We start from the raw sequence: 6923 nt of genomic DNA on the forward strand, positions 1-6923 counted from the left end.
AAAAATTTAAAAAAAAAAAAAAGAGAGAAATACAGAAAGCACAAAATCATGTTTACTGCATGAAAGCAGAAAGGGTTCTCCTGTTGGGAAGAAATCTTCCAAATTTAATCAAGCCTGGTTAGAAGAAAGCTCTAACTTGTTATCGGGTTGTAAGCGTAGATTAACATGAAAAGAATTAACTATGTGCACAGCCTGAATTTGCAAAGGAAACACAAGGGTTTTGTGCATGTATTTTGTTTTATATTCCTTACGTCTAATCCACAGGCAAGGAGACCAAATCCAGGCTGCAACAAGACAGGTAGTATTTCAGCTGATAATGGTTGTGTCCTGAGCATACCAGAACTCTTGGGTGGGAACATTAGCTACCCAGGACCACCGCATTTAGTCAGTGTTTTCACATTTGTTTTTTTCTGACTTGAATTCTGAGCGATTTCCATGTTTAGACAACCCCAGTCTTGGGATCGTATATCCCAACTTTGCTGGGGTTTCGCAGTTCAAATCAAGATCTAGATGTGAAATTGCTGGCTGGCCTGCTGTTTCTAAAGTGATCTCAAATGTTCGTATCCTTCATCTAAATAACCAAAGCCAACAGTGGTCCTCAGGCCTTCGACTATCTCTACATATGGCCCTAAAATATTCCATGCCATTTCAGTGCTATCAAAAGCAGCTGAAGGAACATAACACCTTGCAAAATTCAGTTCTGAAATGGAAAGGGAGGCATTCTTTAAAATTTGTTCAGAAATAGGCTTTCAAGCTTTCAACACCTACAGCTGGAGCCAGATCCAAAAATACCCCGTGTTCTCATTTAACCAAACAAAGGGGCTGAGTTTCCAAAACACACGATATTCACTGCTGCCATGCCCTCCTGAGTACAGGATCTGTCCCTCTCCTAACGAGCTCTTCTAAAAGACCTGAACTCGTATTTAGAGTCCTGCATAAATGCTCAGACCTATTTTTAGCCCCTATAGTATCCAGCTGCCAATATATGAGTAATTAGCCACAATTGCATCATCTGATTAGGACCATATTTCTTGCAGCTTTGGAAGGGACTGATCCAGGGTTCACTGACATCAGCAGAACTCTCTCCATTCACTTCAGCAGATTTTGCATCCAACTTTAAGGGACAGTCGTGTTTCTAACTACTGAGAAGCCCTAGCACCTTTGCACAGGACTTCACTGCCTCCATCTCTTATTTCCGGAGAAGGAAAGCTCCCCACCTTGAATCTATTTGCACTTACCTCCATTTCAATGCTGCACAACTTCACAGGGGTGAAGACTGAGAGGTGCCATGACTTGCATGGATTTAAACCAACATATGACACAGAGGAATTCACGAGTGTGTGCGGCTGTGAGGATAAAGCGTTGGAACAGTTTCAGCAAGAACTTTGGCAGAAGCCAAGTGAAACCCAGCTTAACACAGGAAACCAATAAAGGAATCCAGTCCCAGCCCCGTAAGGAAAGAACTGGGCTGGAGAAGATTGCTTCCTTTCAAAGAGGGGAAAGCGAGAAGGAGCTTTCCCTAGAATTCCCACTAGAATTTCAGAAATTTGTCCTCTTATTGTCAACTACACAGGCTCAAGATAAACTTTATAGCCTGCCAGAGCTCAGTAAAACAATGGAATGGGCAGAGTAACTGCTGGATTGGAGACACTACCATTTCAGAGACCAGCAGTATCCCTGACTCATGCCATCAGAGGAAGGAAAGAACAACAATAAAGAAAGTACAGGCTATTCCTCTGACTGCCCCCCATGACTTCTGCTAGCGCATGCCAGGAAAGAAGGATGCTGCACATTTTTAACTGAGGAATGTGCAGCTAGAACCATCATTTGAACTTAAAAGGGCCATTCGCAGCTTTATTTACCAGCTATAGCCAATTCATGTGGGGAAACGAAGCATTGCAAATTAAATGAAAACCTGATTAGTAAGGAGGAGGGGGGGGATGGCATCCTTTGCAGGACTGTAACATCTCTCCTGAAAAATGAAGTTTTACGGATGAAAGTGGGAAGGATTTTCTGAGGGCTCCTATTGCCCTCTGCCCTTGCTCAACCCATTATTTTGCAGTGGGTTCTTCACCAGGCTCAGTTTGTTGTCAAGAAAAACAACCAGGTTCCAGCTTGTAATCTGATGCGGGTCAGGCTCTACCTGCCTTCAGCTCCCTTGGCCCCAAATCAGCAATGCAAACTCAGGAATTCAAATACCATCAGTTTGGGGAATGGGTGGTAGTGTTTGTTTCTAATAACAGCCAGCCTTGTGTTATTTTTCTCTGCCTTCTGGATCCCAAGTCTTTTAGGCATAACCAAGTTGAATTAGGTGGGGGGATGGAGTTTACACAAACATGAGGACTAGAAATGTGCTTTTAAAATTAAGCTAAAACTCTCAACGCAGCTCTTTAAATCCCACAGACCAGGTACTAAATCACCAAAGAAATTATCACTAGCCTCACCAGAAAATGGTGGTGCTGCACATCCTCTCCCTTACATCTATTTCTTATTCACACAAAGTAAGCTTGAGAATTGAATGAAGATGATCAGGATTCATCCCTACTACTTACAGAAACTGCTACTATCCAAAATCTTCAATAGACAGGAAAATCATGGGGTTCTTAATCTATTTTCTGTCTACAAATGGAGTTTGTTTGAAGTGGACAGGTAGTAAAAAAGTAAAGAAGAAAGGCTATGTGTACAGGGAAGGCTGGAAGGACTCCTCTGCCTGCTTTTGCAGGGCTTTGAGGCCTCCAATCCAGTTAGAATGATAGTGAAACAAAGGTATTTGAGAAAAGGGGGAAAAAAAATTACCGTCACCTCAACAACTTCCTGGTTGCATCAGTCTGAAGTGACTCCTGAGCCTGGAGGGAAGAGCAGGGTATGCAGGATCCCACACGCACAGGGTCGAGGTCACATTCTCCATGCGCTGCCCTGTTCCACATCCTCCTGCAGAAGGCTGGGCTAAGAAAGCAGGCACGTTTCAAACAACCTCAACATCATCCACAGCTATTCAGATGCTTCCTAAAACACGAGTTAAGCTGTGCAGCACACATACACCTCCTGCTGGATCAGGCCTTCATTTCAAAAAGGAGCTGGACTCTTTTACAAGGCATTAAGTTTCATTTGCAATTACTTTGGATTTTATTGCACTACTGAATATAACAGGTTCATTAACTGGGCCAGCAACATTGTATCCATATGCCTTTTTAATAGAGCTTTTCTGTTATTGTTTCCTTATTGGTCTTTTCCCTTTTGCAATATGCAACTGGATTTTACTGGCATCCAGCTTTCGCAATAGGCCCCAGGTGGCTCCTCCAGGACCCTTATTTGTTAATTTGATGGCTGAATTCGTGCAACAAGGAATGAAGAATACTTAATGAAATGCCCAGGACACTACTTTACAGCAGTGGCAGCAACCCAACAAATGTTCCCTAGAGAGTAAGCCCTCTGGGTTAAGCCGTGCCTTGTCTCCCTCACCCCCAGAAGCAGTATGTTCCTTGCTGACATACCTGCTTTGATTCGAGTGGAACAGAGGAGAGCCATAAGAAACATCCCCCTGTGAGCATCGCATGGGGCTCCTGCAGGTGTATGCTTCAGAGCACCTGCAACACTCCCAGAAGTAATCAGCAACTGAAAGAATTGCGCCCTAAATTTGACAAGCCACAGAGTTTCCATAGAGAACATCATTTTTATTTTTCAGGGCAAAACTTCAAGAGAGTCTGGTTCAGTCCAACAGCTCCCACTGGGAACCTGGTGGCCAGGTTCTCAAAAGAGAGCCAGCATCCGCTCCTCTAAGGCCTTTCAAGAGCTTGTGCTCCTTTGAAAACCTGATTCCCTGAACAAGATACCAGCAGCTGATGGTTAAACGTGAAGGGCATGCACTGTTTTCTTGCTCTTGCCTTGTTAAATAATGCATTTCCTTCTACAGCGGATAAGCACTGAAAAGCCTCATGGAAGAAATACATCTAAAGGAGGGATTGGAATAGAGAGATAAGCCAATGGTGAGAAGAAGGGAGTTCTACTTGCACAATTCCATGTCTAGAATTTCTTTTATTAGACCCTCCCTACCATCAGAAACACCAAATTATCACAAACAAAACATTGTGTGAGAAGGGTTTGATTCTGATGACTTGAGGGAAAAACAGGGAAAAGGTTTCAGGTTTTTGTTTGCTGCGAGTCCTCATTTTGATATTTGAAGAATTTACATTGGTCTGGAAGCAAGCACAAGGAACATCCAACAGTGCTCCCTTTCCAGACACAGCATCTTGGAACAGTTGTTCTGCCAAGAGCATGAGCAGCAGCGATCTTGCTGGGGTAACAAGCCACATCCCCCTCATGTCCCAGAGGGGAGCATCTCACACTTGCTCACCAACTGAGGACTGCTCGGGTTAAGCAGAAGACTCAGTACTAATAAACCACAGCACAGATGAGAAACATTTTCCTGTCCTCAGCACTTTCCCCCCTCCTACCTCACATATCCCTTTACATCAGACCACAGGAAAGGCTTGATTCACTGACGCCCTACTGTGACCTCCCCTTCGGCCCTCCCCACAAAGCCCCTCACATAACCTCTCACGTCTCCCCCTCTCGAAGCCCCAGGAGCCCTTTCAGCATCTTCTCCACTGGTGTTTTCCTGGGACCCGGACACCTGAAGCAGTGCAGGTATCTCTGCACACAATCCGACACCAAATCTGAGCCCTTCAGTGCTTTCTGGAACACACAGCTATCTCCAGAATCCCAAACAAATACATTAATTGCTTTCAATTTATCAGCCTCAAATCATTCTGTCTAATTACCATTCATCTAGAGTTTGTGTTTTTAATGGTTTATGGGTATTGTTGGTAATCTTTTAATTTCTCATTAAAAACAATATCTTGTACGCACTATGTGTGAAAAGCCCTAATCCGATAAATCAAGCAAGAGTAACGCAGTTAAAAGGAAATCAGTGGAACAATATTTGGGTTTATATATTTCTGCCAGTCAATTTGTAATTAAAAGTTGCTACTTTAAAAAACACAGTTGTTGCTGTGAAAGCCATTATCAGTCAGCATTTTCATATGAATACTGCTTTAATTAATTAGCAAAAGTAAATACATTATATATCAAAAACCGCTTTCCCACTGAACCCATGCGTTCCAGAACAAAAGGCTTAATAAACCACACAAAAGAGGGACAAATTAGCTGATCCCACCCTCCCTTTTCAGGTTTAGTCTTTTAAAGTTCTCCAAGGTTCTCCCCCAACACACTTGCCTTTCTTTTTTTTATACATTGTTTGTTTTTCTTTAGAAGTGTGTATGGGGGGAGAAGATGCTACACAAACACAAAACATGCCATTCAAATTAAATGATTTGGAAATCAGTTTTGCTGGTTCTTAGAAAACAAGAGTGTTTATGATTATTAAAAACCAAATGTAATTACGATCACATACAACAAGGTCCCTTTGGAACAAATTATTTGCTGAACATTAAGGGGTTAGAATTTGATTCACAAAAGGAAACTATGTGTTTGAAAAAATTCTTTTGTCTAGGGGCTTTCCAGAGCCTGGAGACAGTGGGAGAAATGGCTAAATTTTTGTCAATAAACTGGGGAGAAAGCGTGGATGAAGAGTGTCATTTCAGCCTAAGGTCTATGACAAGAACATCAGCAGCATCTCCTATCTTCTGTGCCTTGAACAGGAACCAAGGGTCCTGCCATTTCACTGGTGAGCAACCACTCACCTCATCCTGGCCTCCTCTTTGCTGAATTGCTCATCGGTGAGGAGCAAGGAATGGAGCTGGCACCTTTGCTGACTGATGGCTGTGGCTGCACAGGGCAGCAGGCTGGGGAGACCCGAGGGCAGGAGCACAAATGCGGATGGAGAACCTGACCTAAACAAGAGCAACAAATAATCAGCTAGCTAAGGCTGCCTATTGGGTAAGTGGTTCCTCAATTTCTTTAGACCTACCTGGAGCTGGAATTACAGCAACCTTAGCACGTTGAGCCTCACCACCCCCATCAGCAATGTCAACACATTGCTCAACAGATGAGATCAAGAACGGCAAATACCTGGCCAAAAAAAATAAAAATGCAGTCACCCAAGGGAGAATTTAGACTTTGCATACTTCTCCATGAGAGCATCAAAGACTTTCCACTGAAGGATGCCTCCAAAAATAAAGACCAACACTAGGAAGGCTGGATTGGCTATTTGTGTTGCCATTAACCACCATTCAGCATGCAAATCCATACAGGAAACCTGAGGCTATGCTCAGCTCAAGGCATTTTGCAGTCACCAACTCCCACTCCCTCCAGCAACCTTCCATCTTGCCAGATATTTAATCTTGCCCACTCTGTCCTGACTCGAAGCCATCTCCCCATTTACACCAGATACTCAGCATGCTTCCTCTCCAAGTAGATGGCAAGCAAGCCTCCTCCTTGAATGAATTAATAAATCTTCATTCTCTATTTTGGGATGCATACAAAGACCTAATGATCAGTCTTAGTTCCACATGTTTTTCCTTTTCTTAAGTTTCTTTTCCCTTGTGCAAAGCATTTAGAGAAGAGACAATGTTTTGCCCTGACTGCCTCACACACCAGCAGTGCTCTAAGTGATCAGAATTAATACTTCAGGAAGACTTAAGAACCCAAATGACTTTGAAGGCTGTCCCCCTGTTTGCTCAGTTCCTGCAAACCATCATATCACAATAGCAAATTTCTCCAGACAAGAGCTGTTCACTGTTCAATCTTCTACTCTCATCCAAAGGCTTCCATGCAAACCACTTGATACCTTATGTACCAGCCTCAATCCCACACTCCCCAGTTCTGTCTGAGATACAATTTGACAAGAGACACATCTGCTACAGGGAATGCCACAGGGTTTCCACAAGAGGCAGTTTCCTTGAAGTCCCAGTGTGATCTGGATGCTAAACTAATTACTTTTCTGAAGAAGCCAAAACGATGCT

The 6923-nt window shown here is 43.2% G+C and overlaps 1 long non-coding RNA gene across 1 annotated transcript in view; it reads right to left on the minus strand.

The window, feature by feature from the left end:
- Positions 1-4930, minus strand: part of LOC116217170 — a 28257-nt gene extending 23327 nt beyond the window's left edge. The window contains exon 1 of the long non-coding RNA XR_004161305.1: positions 2803-4930. This is a non-coding gene — a long non-coding RNA (uncharacterized LOC116217170). The remainder of the gene's footprint in view (positions 1-2802) is intronic.
- Between the last annotated feature and the right edge of the window lie 1993 nt (positions 4931-6923).

Source organism: Meleagris gallopavo, chromosome 14, assembly GCF_000146605.3.
Source record: "Meleagris gallopavo isolate NT-WF06-2002-E0010 breed Aviagen turkey brand Nicholas breeding stock chromosome 14, Turkey_5.1, whole genome shotgun sequence".
NCBI lineage: Eukaryota > Metazoa > Chordata > Aves > Galliformes > Phasianidae > Meleagris > Meleagris gallopavo.